The sequence below is a fragment of the Archocentrus centrarchus genome, chromosome 20, assembly GCF_007364275.1.
Source record: "Archocentrus centrarchus isolate MPI-CPG fArcCen1 chromosome 20, fArcCen1, whole genome shotgun sequence".
NCBI lineage: Eukaryota > Metazoa > Chordata > Actinopteri > Cichliformes > Cichlidae > Archocentrus > Archocentrus centrarchus.
In genome coordinates, this window is record NC_044365.1 from 14969194 (window position 1) to 14989455 (window position 20262).

General features: G+C 40.3%; 2 non-coding genes across 2 annotated transcripts; both read left to right on the forward strand.

Annotated features, from left to right (window-relative positions):
* The first annotated feature begins 13589 nt into the window (after positions 1-13589).
* On the forward strand, positions 13590-13661 carry trnap-ugg (transfer RNA proline (anticodon UGG)). Its single transcript has one exon. It is a non-coding gene; the product is annotated as a tRNA-Pro (tRNA).
* An 870-nt stretch (positions 13662-14531) lies between these two features.
* trnap-ugg (transfer RNA proline (anticodon UGG)) lies at positions 14532-14603 on the forward strand. The gene has a single exon. It is a non-coding gene; the product is annotated as a tRNA-Pro (tRNA).
* Positions 14604-20262: the final 5659 nt, after the last annotated feature.

Here is a 20262-nt window from a genome sequence, read left to right on the forward strand (position 1 = left end):
GAATTTTAAAGGGCTGTGAGCACCGTTGCATTGCTGAGAACCAATGCCAAACCTACAGCATCAATCAGCAAGGCTCAGTGTACTGTTTCTGTGCTCAAAAGCGGTAACCCTTTCTACTACTAGAAGTTAGCCTGTTGTATTTATACCGCTTATTTTATTATGATTTCAGGCTTGACCACTGACTTGCAATGTGTGCTGTTACTCTTTACACACCTGAGTGATAAAAGCTTTCAAGTAAAGGAAGATGGTTTTATTTTTACACCTGAGATTGATTAATTCTGTAATGTGCAAAATGTAAAAGATGAAATGAAAAATAGTTTTACAATCATTTCTAGCAGGCTGCTACACAAATGCTCTCAAATCCCACCCACCGTTTCAGAGGAGAGCTGTTAGAGCACTCGCTCACACTCAAAAAGGTATTAAACATCATAAAATGACTGTTTCAATTTATAATAGCGTCAGTTGCCTGGTAACACCTGTTTTATTAGGCTTTTATTGGCAGATAATAGGCAGCACATGAAATAGCAGTTTGATGTGCATTTTCTGCTCAAATGTATACAGAGGGTGGCCTGAAACAATAGTTCAGTCCAGGGTTTTGACTCCTTTCAAAGCCACTTAGCTCATGCAAAGCACCATAAGGCTATTTGTTCATGTAACAGGAACCAGCCTTTATGTGCTTCTGTGGGAGAACAGATACCCAAATTCCAAAATACAAAAATGACCAAAACTAGCCTGTTTGTACAGTTTTATATATATATATATATATATATATATATATATATATATATATATATATATATATATATATATATATATATATATATATATATATATATATATATATATATATATATATATATATATATATATATATATATATATATATAGCTGCACTGGAGCTCCAAGGAATGGAGCAACCAGGTAGGATGGATTGAAACATGTGCTTGAAAGTCAATATGACCACCTTTAATCTTCTACATAAGCAGGCAACTTTCTTGTAATTTCTTTAAGTAGTCTTCAGGAGTAGTTCTCCAGCATTCTTGAAGGACATTCAAATGTTTCTGCATTGATAATTCCATCAATTTTGACAAGATCTCCAGCACCACTGGCTGGGAAGCAGCCCCAAACCATGACAGAGTCTCTACCGTGTTTTACAGATAGATGTAAAACACTCTCTGTTGTACCGCCATAGTACATGCCTTCTACTTCTTGGATTTTGATTTGACTGACATATCTGAACAAGCCTCTTGGTGCCTTTTCCTTGCAGGAGCGCTGAATTCCACCTCCTCCTTGTAGAAATTGGCTGCAATACATTTTGCCATCCAGATTTTGGCATCCACTGACACCATGATTATGCCCAAGATGTATTTTCCAAAGTCTACATATAAATGGTGTTTCCCTTTTTCATGATAAAGCTGGTAATAAAATGCATTTCTACAACCTTCTTCTTGGAACTGCTTGTGGAAATCTTGTCTCAAGGCCTTTGCAGGGTTCCTAATAGCTGATAGCTCTGTGACTGTTTAATTATTATATCATGGTAAAAATTACATGTGTTTAACAATGTTTAACATTGCCACAGTGACATCAGCACACATCTCACATTTCCTGGTCTGGTAATCAAATACAATAATAAGAAACACATTCTACCTACATTATATACATTTTACAATACAATTTTTTCATGTGTAAAGTACCAGCAGAAATCGTGCACTTTAAGGACATTTACTGAGATATGAGGGCTTTTTCTCTTGAAATGCCCATGTCTCTTTGTCTGTACTCTTGTGACAATACAGTCAGAAAAAAATCCTTATTCATGTGATGAAAAGAAAGTCACCAGTGAGGGTTGTTAAAAGTATCCACTGGGGTTTTTATCCTTTGCCTCTTTCTGCTTTTTATCCCACCTGCTCAGCCTTCTCCGTGATGTTACATGACAAAGACCAAGGCAATCTTCTACCGTTGAATTCTCTCCTCATGAAAGCAACTGTTTTCAGATTGAAGCAGCAGCTTTGTGTAGTGTGATGGGATTATTTCCTTGGGTTCAGCATGACTCATCGGTTTCTTTGCCCTCTTCCTCTGTGACACACTTTTTTTTTTCTGTCACAGTTTCTTCTGATCCTCAAACAAAGTTGAGTGAGTGATGTGAATAAATCAAATAAAGTGTTTAGTGACAGGCTAATAAATCAAATAACCACAGTGAGTATGCCATTATTCTTGGCTTAGATTTAAATATGTATATGATTAAAAATAAATAAGATAGCTGATGATGTAACAGGAAATCCTGCTGGGAGACAGTTCAGTGGGTTTACTGGCACGCTATGAGAGGATCAAAACCATACTGTAATATGGATATGAAATATAAAATACTTGATTATATTTTGAACATAGTGACTGTATCGCTTTCACATGAGCAACTGTGTGTGCGAATGGGTGTTTAAGTGTGAGAATGGGTGTGAACAGGAAGACAAAACTGGAGGGAACTCTGCTTTTAGAAAAAAGCTCCTTTGAATCCACTTTTGTACTCAGGATGCAACACCCATAATACAACAAGGCACAAACGCGTCACCGGAAAAGTGAAACTCACTTCTGAGGCTACAAATACCTCAGAGATGCACTTACACTGCTCTATAAATACATAAAACACTTCCTACTCACCAGTTTTATGTCATACATTAGTCTTGTAGTGGTCTAGTAGTTTTTAGGCCATTCATTTAATCATTAGATATTATTAATTTCTTATTAATTTGTCCTGTCTCCCTCCCCTCAACCCCAACTGGTCATGGCAGATGACTGCCCCTCCCTGAGCCTGGTTCTGCTGGAGGTTTCTTCCTGTTAAAAGGGAGTTTTTCCATGTGATTGTTGGGTTTTCTCTATATTATTGTATGGTCTTTACCAATATAAACTGCCTTGAGCCTGTTGTTGTGATTTGGTGCTATATAAATTAAATTGAATTGAATTGAACTGAAAGAGGCGGAGTGGGTAGGTATGTCCAAGGTTTCCACTGTTTTTTTTTTTCTCTGCAGTAATTTTTCAACAAGAGAGGAGAGCAGGGTAAGTCACAGGATGATAGAGGACCATGACTATATAAGTCTTTAAATATGTGTCACTACAATTGGAATTTAAAAACTGAAGAGAATAACTCACTGAATCAAAAGAAAGAGTTTCTCAAAAGTGAAAATGCATAACTAGTAATTTAATTTATTGTCTACCTGTGATGAAAATATCTCTCGAACACAAATGTTCTCCTGCTAGCCCGGGCATCCAGATGATGTTCAAGAAGTACACTGAGCCAACAGCAAACTTCTTGTGGCACAGCTTTGATATTGGAATTATTTTTCAAGCAAGACGAGACATCAAGATAAGAGAGTTAGCTGACTCTTATTCAAATGTCAGAATCTTTGTTGGGTAACCATTAAGGCTGCTCCGGGGGGGGGGGGGGGGGGGGGGGGGGGGGGCTGTGCAGTGTAAGTCTCCATCAGCAGTCTCTGCTGTGTTGTAATCATGGCCCACTGTACATATATGATGCTGATAAGCTTTGACTTGCATCAGCGTTGAAAGAGATGCCTCACACCATTAAAATTCACACTATTAGCTACAAATACACTTCCATTATGTGTGCTGGATGCACACATCTTCAGCCTTCAGATAATGCTCATCTGAAAGTCCTTCCTGCTGCCTGCACTGCTGGGTTGTGACTATCATTATTTTTCTTAAATGATTTTCAAAGTGAAAATCATTTCTTTCAAGTAGATCAGCAATTCACAACATCTTCACTCAAGTGCTGAAGACAGTGGATGTTATAAGCAAGAGAAGTCTCTGTGAATTGTCTATTCTTTAAACAGGTCCTGGGTTTAGCTGCTGTACCTGCGACTGAAAGAGCTCATTTATATTAAACTCAACTGTACCCTTTTCAGTAGTTCATCAGAATAGGGCCATAGTGATGCCATTCAACAGTCCAAATTAAGAGTATGACCCACCACACTTGTTGACACTTTCAAAATAATGTGGACTATAAAGCAGCATGAATGCATCTTAAGGGAGATCTGTCCAGGTTTAATGAGCATGCAAAGCAGCTAATTTAAAGATATAAACATCGTCTTTGTGCCGATAGCCCAAGATGCAAGAGTTCCTCTTAATGAATGGACTTTATTTAATTCTAATTGAATTTCTATATCATCTGTGTCTGAGTCCTTACAGCAGAGTTTCTCTAAAGTCGTCCTGCTCTTTACTATGGTTCATTTTAGCGGTCTGCTGAAAAAAAAAAAAAAGTCTTCCTATCTTTTACTCCATACAGTATGTATTTTCCTCAAATGGCTCCTTATTACTTTTTCACTCCATAAAAGTACTCCCCACTCTTTCAAATAATTTGTGACCACACTTGTCTAAAATCCAGATCAAGCTTCAAGTTTAAGTCTTAAAGAGTAAATAGTATCATTGTTTTGTACTCTGTCAAAAAATTAGGCTTTTCCGTTAAAGTAAGATTGGATTTCACCAATGCACAGTCATACAGACACTTTAGAAATTGAGGAAATTCAAGACCAATTTACCAATTGTTTGCACTTATGGCACTTATGGCCCAAGATTCAAGATCCTGATTGATCCCAGAGTCAAAGCTGCTCACAGGAGTGATTGACCAACAAAGAGCACTCCAAGAGCGAGGTGTGTAAGAAGCTGGGAGATCACAAAGGAACACAGGGTAACTTCAATGATTCACACTGGCTAATTTTCATGTCGATAAGTTCACCATCATTACAGGACTGAAAACAATGGTGCAGGCAGGGCTTAATGGAGAAATCCATTGCTCTTCACAAAAACAGAAAACAGCTGCCCACTTGTAGTTTTTTTTAAAGATCATGTGTACAACTAACCAGAAAGCTGCTGAAAACATAGACGGTATAAAACAAGGAATTAAGCCAGACGCTGGAAGTGCGTTAAACCCACATTCTATCTGAAGGGCACCAGAGGGCGATAGCTGTGGTTGGAAGACTTCTGATCCATAGAAGTCTGTGGGAAAATGGCTTTCTGTTCCTGCTGAGTTTATGGGTTCAGTCACTCATTTTGGGTAATTCTGAATAAAAATATACTATATTTCAAAACTGATTATGCATCCTGGTATGATTAACAAGTGGGAGCCAATAAGCAAGCAGTTTCACAGTCAGACCCTCCCTTCCTTGTCACGTACGGCTTTTTGAAACCAGAATGAAGGAAATGAGGGAAAATGGACAGGTACTAGTCAGGATGACTTTAAGCTTAAAACAGTGAATTTCAGCAGAGGAACCTCATCCCATCTGTGATACAAGGTGGTAGTGTTATTTAGGGGCTGTTCATGGACATCTTGCCATCGAACAATGAATCGGAATTCTACAAGCAAAATCTGAAGGAAAATATCAGGGCAAAAGAAGCTGTCAAAAGAAAGTGGATCATATGTCAAACCATCAGCCCAAAGAACCCAAACTGTTCCACCAAAGGAATAAGAAATCAGAGTTTTGGAGAGGCCAAGTCAAAGTCCAGACCTCAATCTAGAAGAAATGTTATGGAAGGACAAGAAACTATTAGTTGTGATTTATGGAGAGCCAAAATCATCCCAGATTAAGTGGTAGGGAGACATCCCTGCCACTGCTTCACCACCTTGAGATGTTATGGGTTTGGTGGAGCGAAGCATCATTCATTGAAGAGTGGCTGCAGCCAATGTCCAATGGTATTGTTGGAGGTGCGATAGGCAGAAATGCCCAACAGCTGTACCCACCTGTGCTTTCAATTGATTCTTATTTAACCTATACACATGTATCAACCTTTGCATCTAATTCCCACTTTCATTAGACATCAGTGTTGTTTGTTCACCAGTTGTTGAAATGTTAATTTAGCAGTGCAACCCTGACAGAAAAGTAAAGTGTATCATTCTGTTAAAATCCCCATCTTACATTTCAGTAAGCTGAATCTCTGTATGAAGATTTGACAAAAAAATGCAGTAAATTTAATAGTGATAGGTTACGATGCATGCTGGTGCCCCTGCTATATAAATTTACTGAGTCATGTGATGAGCCACTCATGCATATTTGCACTCAGAGGATACTGAAGGACTGCCCTGGAGCATGAATAAAAGCTTCCATCAGCAGGATATGCATATATGTCAGCTTAATGTTTGCTATGAAGAAGCAACAAGACGGATGCTTTTAAATCTGTCAGGAGAGAACACAAATTTTTTCTCAAATTGGCAGGAGGTCAGCATAAGCCTGGGTCTTTTTGCTCCTTTTTGTTCCATCTTATGTTTTCCACATTGCAAATGAATACTCTTAAAGAATCGATGACCCAGTTTTATACTAGGAGTCATTAAAATTTCATCTCATCTCTTTTCTCACCTCATCTTCTGCACTCTTATAGATTTAATTCCCTGCATCTACTTTTGCTTCAATTCCTAACGGGATGTTGGTTTGCTCTTGTGTATTATAAGACATGATAAAATCAGCCACTCAAACCAAATCTCTTCCATCTACACTCAAGAACTGATTATTACACTGATCTGAAACAGAATAAATCGCTTTTCTATGGCTTGTTGGGGAGCAGAGAGAGAGACACATCAAAATAACCATTACAACGGCTTCTGCAGTACCTCGTCAGTTAGAATATTGAAAAAGTAACATCGGCGCGGCAGGAAAATCGACACTAAGAGCTGTCATGCAGACAGAAGCCTCATAGGCAAGAGAGAAATATTGCAAAGAAAAAAAGAGATCTCTGAAACAAGTAGAAATAAAACTTTGGAATGAGTCCCTAGACTGTCTTAATCCTGCTATTGGAAAAATGATGCAAGATGTTGCAAAAGTTGGAACATGTTCCAAGAGTGGCCCCCAGCTTGTGCATCTGGACACGCACACTGTTGCACAAATGGCCATGCTTATCACAAGGCACCAGTTAATTTTGTAATGCCGTTTTAGATTGAGCAGTCTGTTCTAGCAAAGTATGTGTGTGTGTGTGTGTGTGTGTGTGTGTGTGTGTGTGTGTGTGTGTGTGTGTGTGTGTGTGTGTGTGTGTGTGTGTGTGTGTGTGTGTGTGTGTGTGTGTGTGCGCGCGTGTGTGTGTGCGTGTGTGCATGAGAGAGAGACAGAATCCAGCTGTGTGGTGATTTAGGCAGCAAAGGGGGAGTCAAAAAGAGAAGGGCAAAGGGTCACTGTGGAATAGGAGAGGAGGAGGAGAAAGGGAAGAAAAATATAAGAAAGGTGAAAGCAGGAAAGGACTCTGAAAGGGATAGAAAAATGTCAACACCAAGGGGATGAGGATGAAGCGGGGGGTGAAATCATACAGACAAAAAAGAAACAACCATAGAGGCTGTGAGGAGGTTGCAGTAGGTCTGTCTTTCAGCTAAATCTGTTTCCTTAAAGCCTGTTTCAGACTAATTGTTTAGAGTCATTGGTTGGGGATGTGTAGAGTTGTAAACATGACAGTATGTAAGGGGAATGATTTTGCAGGTGTAGCTATGTGGAACTGTAAAATGGATGAGACAGTCTAACTATGTCTTGCAGCATTTTGTTAAAAATGACATAATTAGTTTGAGTACAAGGACACAGACGTTCCAGTTTTTTCATGATTTTTTGATCCAGATGAAGTACATTAGGTAACACTCAGCATGGCACCACCACCTTTTAGTCTGGACTCTCTTATAATGTATAATGGCATATCAGGAGATGGGTACACTGTGGTCACAAAGGGACAGACATGATCAGCAACAACACTCAGCTTTGGTGTTTAAACCATGCTCAGTTGGTATTAAGGAGCTGAAAGTGCTCCAAGAAAATATTCCCTCCACCATTACACCACCAGCAGTGTGAACTGTTAATACAAGGCACAATGAATCCATGTTTTCGTGTTGTTTATGCTAAATTTTGACCCTACATCTCAGTTTTCAACTTCAGCAGATTGTCTTAATCATGTTTACATTCCTAAATGCATGGCATTGCTGCCATGTGACTGACTGATTAGATATTTAAAAAGGCAGTTGAAGTGGTGTAACTAATGAAGCGGCCGGTGATTGTATTTGTAAAGCACATATCTGGAACTCTTTCCCCAAAAATTCATCAGTTAGTGGGAAGCTTGCATTCTCTTTAAGAGCTGAGAAAATGTATGCCACTCTCATTGTTGCATTATTACTACTTAATTAGAGCTGGGCTGTGATTAGCATATCTTGGCACTGACTACATGACTGGAAGCATTTGTTAAAAAAAAAAAAAAAACGGATTCTCTCCAGATCTCTAAAATACACTTACTGCTTTCTGCTTCCTCTGTGTTGCCAGCTTCTTTTTGCTTTGTTTTGTGTTTTAAAGTTTAACCCTGCATGTGCAGTAAATGTGTTTTTCTTCAGAATCTCATATTATATCAGCTCCATTTTCTATTTTCCAGCAAAATTTCAAAATTTGCCCCATTTTACACACACAACTTTACATGTTTAATTCTTATTACAGTGGATAATAACTGCTTACGCTGCATGGGATTGATTAGAGCTGATAATAGACATTCAGTGGGCTGATCATTTCCTAAACAGGTGGCTAAGGCAGAGATTATACTCTGCTGCAGACATGGATTCAGTTACACAAAAAAATGCAAAGCATGGGGACATCAACACAGAGCCTCGAGCTCACCACCCCATTATGAAATCTATGTTGTTTGGACCCCCAAGTTAAGTCGACCCTACCTTACTTCCAGATGTAGAAATAAAAACACACTTTTCTGAACATAATGAAACATAAAACTGAACTTTAACAAAATGTGCTTGCCATCTCATGGGAAACATGGATACATTTGGGAGTCTTTGAAAAGAGAAGTAAAGTGATACTCCATCGGCTGCTGACGTGTCCTTGAGAACAAATTTTCTGGCATAGACTCAGCAAACAATCTTATCTTTTCCTTAAAGTATTACATAATTAAGTCACCATGTTCTCTGTTTTGAAATGTAGCCTTTAATCTATCAGACCACTGTCACTTTGAAGGACAGAGACAACAAGATGTACATGAAAACTTCAGTATTCGGGGCTGGATAATTACCACATCTACATTGCATAATCTCCAAAAAAGCATGTGTAAGATTATTTGATATTTGGTATGTTTTTTGAGTACAAATGGTTGGTAGTGGAGGGGAGAGTGGGAACTCAAGAGGGTGAAAGAGGGAGGATGTCCTGTTTGGGTCATGTGCCTCAGAGCTTTTTACTGTGGGAAAGTGTGTTTGTGTGTGTGTGTGTCTGTAAGTGTATATATATTTATGTGTGTGGCCTGGTTTGGCTGTGAGAACTTACTTTTGATGGCGCACTGCTCTGCCAAGGATATTTGGGATATTATGTTGCTAAGGCGCATGGTGGCGCAGTGGTTAGCACTGCTGCCTCACAGTTAGAATAACATCTGAAAGGTCTGGGTTTGATTCCACCTTGGCCCAGGCCCCTCTCTCTCTCTGTGGAGTTTGCATGTTCTTCCTGTGCTTGTGTGGGTTTCCTCCGGGTACTCTGGTTTCCTCCCCCATTCCAAAGACATGCACTTCCTGGGGTTAGGTTAATTGGCTACTCAAAATTGCCCATAGGTGTGAATGTGAGTGTGAAAGGTTGTTTGTCTCTCTGTGTTAGCCCTGCAACAGGCTGGCGACCTGTTCAGGGTGTACCCTGCCTCTCGCCCTATGACAGCTGGGATAGGCTCCCACGACCCTGAACAGGATGAGCGGAAGCGAATGGATGGATGGATGTTGCTAAGGCGGTGGTTAGGGTAGCACTGGTAAATAAATGTAAGCCCATATAATACCTTTCTGTATGTGTGCACATTATGTGTGTTTTGTCTGGGTGAATAAAAATCTCCCTACACTTGGACCTCACACAGACATGCACAAGACCTTTATCATTAGTCATAAAACCAAAACATACCACATGACCTCTGTAGTGATCAGTCATGCTGCCTATCTTAGATGAAAAATAGAACTATTTTTGTATACACGATGTGTGTGCTCTGGGCTAATAACAAGACAACAGAGAAGACAAATTGTGCAAGAAAACAAGGAAAGCAGTAGCAGCTACTGAAATACATGGACAATAAATGTGTTCTCCGTGCAGTATGTTCCCCACTTCTGGAACTGAACAGAGAAATCTGTGCACAACGTCTCACTATTAGGCCACAAGTAGGTCAAATACTTCTGAGCCTCTGTAAATGGGGGACTGTGTATAAAAATGGTTGTAATTCCTAAAAAGTTAAGATAATACTTTCGTTAAACCTCTTGAATTAAAGCTGAAAGTCCACAATTCCACAGAGGTGGCCAAAGTACTGACACTCTATACTTAAGTAGAAGTACAAGTACTTGTGTTAAAAACTACTCTGGTAAAAGCTGAAGTACTGGTTCAACTTCTGTACTCAAGTAAAAGTAAAAAAGTACAGGCAAGTAAGAAAGTAAAAGTAGTTCTTTGGAGAACGTTTCGATCTCTTTCTTACATTGTTCTCCATCTGAGTGAAATTATCGCTCAGTCTTTGCTCTCCTTTAAAATACAGTAGCTGTTCTTTTAGCAAGCAGACACACTGTGTGACAAACTGCAGACACTTTTTTGTCCTTTACATTTTCTGTCACTTATTTTCCTCACCGTTCCGATATGTAGCCTCTATGTAAAAGGCAACTTCATCTGGCTCTTTCCGGTCTCCGAACCAGCTTTGCAGGAGCCTCCCCCTCTACCGTGTGGGTGTCTGTTCCCTCCCTCCCAGCCTGTTGTTGCGGCTCCCAAGAAAAAAAACGCTCACAACGAGGAGCCGACTCACGCACTGACCAGAAATACAAACGTTTCTCAGACGCGTTAAATCTAAAGTAATGACCTTGTTTTGAAAATGTAAGAAGAAGAAAGTACAGATACTTGTTTAAAAATGTAGGAAGTAAAAGTTAAAATAAAATTTTACAGATTAGAGAAAAAAATTATTCATAACCATCTCAAAGATTTAGCTTCATGTTTGGCTGCTTTCAGCACTGCTGATACTTGTTTAGACTCTTTGCTCCAGTTGATCTTTCAGAGTTAACTTCAATAGTTACTTCCTCCAAACCAGCAACATGTGTATTAGATCCCATTCCTACTAGACTGTTCAAAGAAGTCTTTCTATTTATTGATATTTCAATCTTAAAAATTATCAATCTGTCTTTATTAGTTGGCTGTGTACCACAGGCCTTCAAGGTGGCTGTAATTAAACAGCTACTTAAAAAAACATCACTTGACCCAGCTTTCTTAGCTAATTATAGGCCAATCTCCAACCTTCCTTTTCTCTCAAAGATTCTTGAAAGAGTAGTTATAAAACAGCTAACTGATCATCTGCAGAGGAACGGTTTATTTGAAGAGTTTCAGTCAGGTTTCAGAATTCATCACAGTACAGAAACAGCATTAGTGAAGGTTACAAATGATCTTCTTACAGCCTCTGACAGTGGACTCATCTCTGTTCTTGTCCTGTTGGACCTCAGTGCAGCTTTTGATACTGTTGACCATAACATTTTATTACAGAGATTAGAGCATACTATAGGTATTAAAGGTACTGCGCTGCAGTGGTTTGAATCATATTTATCTAATAGACTCTAATTTGTTCATGTAAATGGGGAGTCTTCTTCACACACTAAGGTTAAAAATGGAGTTCCACAGGGTTCTGTGAGGACAGAAACTGTTTTTTGAGGTGGCATAAATAATTTGTGTAGCATCTTAATGTGAGTCCTGATTGCTCTGCAAATAGTTGTACAGAAAAACGCCTGAGGCCTTTCCTGCATTTTGAGGAGTCACACTTCTAGCTCTGGCAATCTGATGGACAAGGCCCTGGCTTGTCCATCAGATTGCCAGAGCTAGAAGTGTGACTCCTCACTTCAGAGAACACGGCACCGTTGATCTAGTCATGGAAACCCAGTCCAAGAAGCTATCTGCGCATTTGTGAGGTCAGACATGACGCTGAAGATGGATGGGACAACCTGACTCGCATTCTCCGCTCTGATTCATCCCTGAGCTGTTATATTGGGTTCAGGTCAGGACTTTGTGCCGGCCAGTCAACTTTTTCCACAACAAACTGGCTCATCCATGTCTTTGGGCACTGGTGCGCAGTCATTTGGGAACATGAAGTGGCCATCCCCAAACTGTTGCCACAAAGTTGGGAGCAAGAAATTGTCCAAAGAGTCCTGGGATGCTGAAGCATTAAGCACCACACTGGAAAGTGGCCATTGTCCATAATGTCTTGTTATGCTCAAGCATTAAGCATTTCTTTCACTGGAACCAAGGGGCCATGGCCAACTCCTGAAATACAATGCCACAACATAATCACCCCTGCACCAAACTGGCACAGGACAATCAGACAAGTTCTGTTCTCTTGGCAACTGCCAAACCCAGGCTTGTCCATCAGATTGCCAGAGCTAGAAGTGTCAATCCTCACTTCAGAAAACACGGCACCGTTGATCTAGCCATGGAAACCCAGTCCAAGAAGCTATCTGCGCACTGTTCTTGAGCTAATCTGAAGGCCACATGAAGATTGTAGGTTGTTAGTGATTGACTCTGCAGAAAGTTGCCAATGTCTATGGACAATACTGAGCCCATCTATCCATCAAACCTTTCATTCATTCAAATCACTTTCTTTCATTGTGACCAGTGGCGGTCCTAGCCTGTGTGGCGCCCTGGGCGAGCATCCCCGCCGGCGCCCATCCCCCCCCCCCCCCCCCCCCCCCCCCCCCCCCCCCCCAACAATAGCGATCGCGGCACTACTACACTTGGGGGGTAATGAGCGACTGCTGTGTGTCCGAACATTTGTCTAGATTCGTATTTGTGTTATTTTTTTTATCAGGATTCGGGTTCACACAAATACTGTGAATTAATGACCATATTTACAGTATTATAAATGAAATGGACTTTGTGCTCTATCATTTGTGTGCATCTAATTTTATTAGATGCACAGATTCATTCTGTGGAACATGGGGGAAAAAAAACATGGGAGGACAAAAAAAAATATCTGCATATGCATATCTCGCAAAAGTTTTGCGAGATCCTGAGTTACTGTTGCGAGATCTCGCAAAACTTTTCAATATTAGGACATACACTTCGTGTTAATCTTGATATGGCAGTGTCAGTGAGGATCAAAGGTTTGGCGAGAGATTGCCAGCAAAAGTCGCCTTTATTTATAATTCAGCGGTTAATGTTGGCTGTAACCAGGCCCAAACTGTAAAGGCATGAATGAATGAACCCGGCTGACTGTCTCACTCTCACGCCATCACTGCTTCACTGACTCGCACCCCAGGCTGAGAGGAGAAGGGGGCGGGGCAGCGCTGTGTGTGTGACGATCGAGTGAAGCAGTGACAGCGAGACAGACAGAGAATCCCCCGCCTGCCCCTTTCCTTCTGTTACAACCTGTCTGACCATGGCAGAAAGCTACATGCAATACACAGCAAGCAGAGGGCGCCCATTACCCCACAAGTGGAGCAGTGCGGTAGGCGCTGCTGCGGCGATCGCAATGCGTTGGGGGGAGGGGGGCGGTCATGCTGCCCTAGATGAAATGCCGCCCTGGGCGGCTGCCCATGTCGCCCATATCAGAAACCGCCACTGATTGTGACAGATGTCAGAGTGGCATTTTGTGGCTCGTTGGTCTAGGGGTATGATTCTCGCTTTGGGTGTGAGAGGTCCCGGGTTCAAATCCCGGACGAGCCCGTGTCATCACTGTTAGTTGTTGGTATAATCTTTGCAAAGGTGGTCCTTCTGACACAGTCCTCATTCAGGTAGTAGTTGGCAACACACTCATTCACATGCCAAAGCTGTTCACTTGTCTGCCTTCAAGTTGACGTGCTTTTGATTGACTTCTTAAACTATAGTGTTTAATGTCATATCTGCCCACCCACTGCAGCTGTATCAGATTGAAAGTTTCTGCAAAGGCTTTTCACAAAGCTTATTGGAAGCAATTTTTGACCATTTTTCCAGAAGTGCATTTGTGAGGTCAGACATGAGGCTGAAGATGGATGGGACAACCTGACTCGCATTCTCCGCTCTGATTCATCCCCAAGCTGTTATATCGGGTTCAGGTCAGGACTTTGTGCCGGCCAGTCAACTTTTTCCACAACAAACTGGCTCATCCATGTCTTTGGGAACATGAAGTGGCCATCCCCAAACTGTTGGGGATAGTGGCCCACCCATTGCAAGGGGCCATGGCCAACTCCTGAAATACAACGCCACAACATAATCACCCCTGCACCAAACTGGCACAGTACAGTCAGACAAGTTCTGTTCTCTTGGCAACTGCCAAACCCAGGCTTGTCCATCAGATTGAAAGAGCTAGAAGTGTGATTCCTCACTGCAGAGAACACGGCACCTTTGATCTAGCCATGGAAACCCAGTCCAAGAAGCTATCTGCGCACTGTTCTTGAGCTAATCTGAAGGCCACATGAAGATTGTAGGTTGTTAGTGATTAACTCTGCAGAAAGTTGCCAAAGTCTATGGACAATACTGAACCCATCTATCCATCAAACCTTTCTCTCACTCAAATCACTTTCTTTTCTTGTGACAGATGTCAGAGAGGCGTTTTCTGGCTCGTTGGTCTAGGGGTATGATTCTCGCTTTGGGTGCGAGAGGTCCCGGGTTCAAATCCCGGACGAGCCCGTGTCATCACTGTTAGTTGTTGGTATAATCTCTGGCTAAAATTCTGGAAGCTTTAGTGAGTGAGCAAGTAAAGGAATATTTACATCATAACAAAATATTATCAAATTACCAGTCAGGCTTCAGAAAAAAAAACACAGCACCATCACAGCTGCAATGAAGGTTGTTAATGATATTTCTGTGGCACTTGATAAGAAACAATATTGTGCATCACTATTGATTTATCGAAATTGACACCGTGGATCATGATATACTAAAATTTAGACTGCTCCAGTCAGGTTTCTCAGAGAATGCAGTCGCCTGGTTCACAAATTATCTTAGTAATAGAACATGGTGCATCAAACATGATGACCTATGATCTTGTTACTGTCCACAAGGGGGTGCCCCAGGGATCTATACTAGGTCCTCTTTTATTCATTATTTATGTCAGTGACTTAGATCTAAATGTGTCAGGTGCAAATTTGCATTTTTATGCTGAAGACACAGTTATTTATTGTTATGGTCCAACTCTTACTCAGATTCTTGAATCCCTGCAGCAAGCATTTGTTGCTGTCCAGCATTCATTATTTAACTTAAAACCTGTTTTCAATGCAGATAAGACTAAGTTAATGATGTTTTCAAACTCCAGGAAGAAGCAAGAACAAAATCCTTCAGTGCTCACTCTTGAAGGACACAAAATAGAGTTGGTGCATACTTATAAATACTTGGGTCTTCTACTTGATGATTCTCTTACTTTTAAACCACACGTGGAATACCTTGTAAAGAAGTTGAAGCTTAAGCTTTTATTTTCAAAATAAGTTGTGTTTTTCTTTTAGTGCAAGAAAGCATCTTGTTGCGGCAACTTTCTTGACTATATTGAATTATGGAGATTTGCTGTATATGAATGCTTCTGCACAATGCCTTCAGATGGTTGATACTGTATATCATGCCTATCTCAGGTTTATCACCAATTGTAAGGCATACTCATCACTGTGATCTATATGCTCGGGTGGGGTGGCCTGCTTTGTCCATCCGTGGATCCTGTCACTGGTACACTTTTATCTACAAGGCATTACTTGGGCTACTACCAGCCTATATTTGTGGTTTATTGACACTGAGAAGCGATATTCCTTACTTATTTCATTCTCAGAATCAGTTGTTGCTTTCTGCTCCATTTGCTCGCACTGACTTGGGAGAAAAGGCTTTTGTTTACTCTGCACCCTCCTCATGGAATAGGTTACAGAAAGATTGGAAACTGACAGAATTAATTTCAGAGTGCCTTTAAATCAAAACTGCAGACTTTTGTGGCTGATAATTTGTACTTGTTTCACTTAATTTATGTTTTAAATTTTTAATTATTTTATGTTTTTGAACATGTATTTTAACTATGTAATTTTTCTAACAGTGTTTTACTTATATTCTGTTGCTGCCTATCTTGGACAGGACTCCCTTGCAAAAGAGATTTTTAATCTCAATGGGACCTTCCTGGTTAAATAAAGTTTAAATAAATAAATAATACCTGAAAAATCTACTGAAGTACAGTAACAAAGTATTTGTACTTTGTTACTTCCCCACCTCTGCAATTCCATCACTTCTTGACTGTTTAATATTCACTGTGGTGGTGTGCAGAGGCAAAATTATGTGTCACTGTCTAACCTAACTGTATGTGTTCTTTGGTGTGCACAACCATGGACACGTGGTGAAGGCGATCTAAAAGTGAGAAAGACAAAATCACTCCATCAGCCATCAGCCTTTTACATCAGGCCAAAGTGTCCCTCTGGACATGTCCATCACTGATGCAGGCTCTAATTATTAGTTTCAAACTCAGTGTAGAAAGATGGTGGTGTGGACACAAATGGGCACGCAAACAGCAGCGGCTCACTGAGGTTGCCAACTCACACACTGATGTAAGCAGTGTGCCTCAGAGCTACAAACTGGCATAATAATTTGCCAAGAACTGAGATGGTATCCCTTGTGTTAAACATGATTTTATGGATATTGTTTGTAGTGCTGTCGATTTGCTTTTTTGGTGACACCACCCAGAAAAACACTCAATAGCACTTCTTAAGTAGATATTTTTAGTCAATAGAAAAAATAGCCAGAATACAATACTAGAAATTGACATCAACCTTGAAAAGTCAAAGTTGCTTTGTGCATTGCCAGCATTTCACCCATCACAGCAGCGCATGTCTGCTTGGAAGCACACTACTCTCACACTTCCTACACTGCTTTTGGTCAAAACCACAGGGTCAACCCACTTCCCTGTATTCTTCTGTCAACTCTGGGAAAAAGCTTTAATATCCTTCCTGCCTCCAAGACATTGGCCATGGAGGCCCTGTGAAAAGTCATTCTTAAGGGCAACAGCACTGCGTTGCATCCCTTCACTGCAGAGAGAACTATTGTCTCCTCTCTCTGTAAACTCTGATGTTTTGCAGAGAATAAGAAACAAAAAAATGTACTTCATTTCCTGGACAGTTTCAGATGGAGTAAATGTTGACTTATATCTTGGCATTTGTTTGTTTGGGTGGAGTCAGCACTAATGCCGTGATTGTTTTGTGGTCATTTAGTTTGTCGCTGCTGGTTTCGTGCATCACACCCCTGTGAATAGAAGATTAGACTGAGTGTCGACAGCAATATCAACATCGCTGACCATTGCCCAGACACAGCGATGACTGCATTGTTTGATTCTGAGTTTATTTACATGATGCAGTGATAAGATTTGAAACCACATGCTGAGATTTCATTGTATTGTTTCAGACGTTCACACAGACACATAGCAGACTGTCATGAATTCAGCTGTCTGGCTGTTTGCATAAGCCAAGATAATATTTCTGTTAATAAAAATAAAGCACTCTTGCCTGTGATAACTTTCTTTGTGAACAAAATCAATGTGATGGATAAAGAAAAAACTTTCTCTGTGGAAAAAATAGGGGTTTTTTCTCTTCTAAATTTGTAGCATTATATTGTAGATACTTTAATGGCCCTATATGCATACTGACTACAAAGATTTATTGTAAAGTGTTGATCCATGTTTACAATGCTTAAGGCTTGTTGGTGTCATGATTACTTGCAGGGATAGAGAACATCTAACTGCAAGGAGGACATGTGAAAAAAGAAAGTTTTCACAGGAATCTACACAGTCCTGAGAAAACCTAAGTGCACCCTCACTGCTTCCATAGGAAGGGTAGGTAGCAGCCAAGTGCTGCTAATCAAATGCACTTGATGGACTGATCATCAGCAAGTGAGAGCACCTCTATAAAAGCAGAAGCTTTAGGAGTTTGCTGTTCTGAAGCTTTCAAGTGTGTGTTAACACAATGCCACAATCTTCCCAGAAGTGGACATCCCAGCAAATTCACCCAAAGGTCAGACTGTGCACTGCTCAGAGAAATGTCAAAAAACCCAAGAGCTACATGTCAGAGTCTACAGGCCTCATATAGTGAATAGTAAATGTTAAAGTTCATGATAGTATAATTAGAAAAAGACTGAACAAATAGTTTGGGTAAGGTTGCCAGGGGAAATTGCAAAAAAGCATATAGCTACATATTTGCTTCATATGTGCACTGAAGAAATGACTCCAAGACTTCTCACAGGCTTCAGTGCACATATGAAGCAAATATGTAGCTATATGCTTTTTTGCATTTGCACAATATCTGAAATTAGAAACATCCTGTCTGAGAGTGATGCTGAAAAGCTAATTCATGCATTTTATCACTTCTAGGCTGAACTATTTTAATTCATAATGAATAGGTTGTTCTAAAAGTTCCTTGAAAAGCCTTCAGTTGATCCAAAAGGCTTCAGCAAGAGTACTGACACGGACAAGAAAGAGAAAGTATATTTCTCCCATATTGGCTTCTCTTCATTGGCTCCCTGTTAAATCAAGAATTTAAAATACTTCTTCTCACATACAAGGCCTGAAATAATCAGGCCCCATCTTATCTTAAAGACCACATAGTACCATATCACCCCAATAGAGCACTTCACTCTGACCGAAGGATTACTTGTGGTTCCTGGGGTGTTTAAAAGTATAACGGGAGCCAGAGCCTTCAGTTTTCTGGCCCCTCTTCCCCTCTTTTGTGGAACCAGCTCCCAGTTTGGATTCAGGAGACAGACAGCCTCTCCATTTTCAAGATTAGGCTTAAAACTTTCCTTTTATATGACTCTAATTGTTAAGGCTGGACCAGGTGACCCAGAACCCTCATTGGGCTTAGTCACTCATTTTTGGATTATAATGAATAAAAAATTAGGTCTATTTTGTAAAACATGATCAAACTGTGTTTCAAAATGGAAGATTATCACATGCCACATGGTCAGTAGCTGAGTCACTAAGCGTGAGTTTGCAGTCAGACCTGCCACTTCTCAAATGCTCGTTCAGAATGGAAATTCAGGGGCCTCAGGGTAGCTACATCCATCTTTTATACTTTCTTTGCTCATTTCCTGGTTTGAATAAAAGCTGGTAAGAATGTTTAAAAAATACAACAGCTGCAAAAACCTCACGGTAGCTATATATATATATAGAGCGCTCCTGTTTATTAGCCAACAACATGAACTTACATGTCATAGTTCACTAGTGGTTTATTTGTCCACTACATTGAGTTGGATGAGTGGTTATGAAGATGGATGGATGAATGGATGGATGGATGGTTTATGTGGTTTGTCAATATCTCACAATTTTAATCAGAAACAGTGAAATCGCTTTCATTTTAAAAGTGTGTTTGTCTTAGCAGTTGTGAGTCCAAAACCTTTCCAATGGTAATGCCACTGCACACTCTAGTTAATGTACATGGCCTAATAAAGTTTGAGAAAAACTTAATTTCATGCCTCTATGGCTTAGTGCACTTTGGATAGATCAGAGATTGGATGTGTCAGCAGCTCAGGATATTCATGTCAGTTTTTCTGTGGTCTGTTCTCCAGCTCAGTGTATATTCAAATACCACAGTGATCATAATTTGGCACAGCAAACTGAGACAGCATCCACAGTTCATGCTTTTTACTGGAATTTGGTTATTGACCTTAAAATGGACCCTTTATCCTTATTTCCAGCTCAATATTTTTATTCATGGACTCTAATAGAATTACTTTGCATGAGTCACAGTTCAAAATAATCCTTACTGATCTTACACTGCGCCTCAGTGAAGTCGTTCAGTTCATCCTTAAACAGTCATTTAAAGCCAGGTTTCTTCTGACTGGCTCACAGACAGAAGACATAAACAGCAGATAGGTGGTGTTTCTGTGCTCATAGCCAGAGCTCTGTGCTATACTATGGAATATTATTTGTCTATGATGCCATACAGAACAGGGAGTAGAAAAAAACTGCCTGAAACAGAACACTTAAAGCAGTCTGAATCCTGAGCTCATAGGCATTACTTCTACATATGCTGACCTCCTTATTTTAAACTTTGGCCATGTTTATAATGAGCATCTACAATTGTAATAACACTAAAAATATTGGGAAAAAACATTTTAAACAGTATGTGGAGTCAATAATTGAGGGAACATATCCGTTAATGATAAAATTAACATTCCCCTTCAGGATCAGTTGCATTTCTATTTGACAGTGATGGATGTTCAGTCATACACACATTTACCAAACGTTCAGATGAGAGATCACACACGCACACACACACACACACACACACACACACACACACACACACACAAAGAGGCATTAGATAACCAAGGCAGA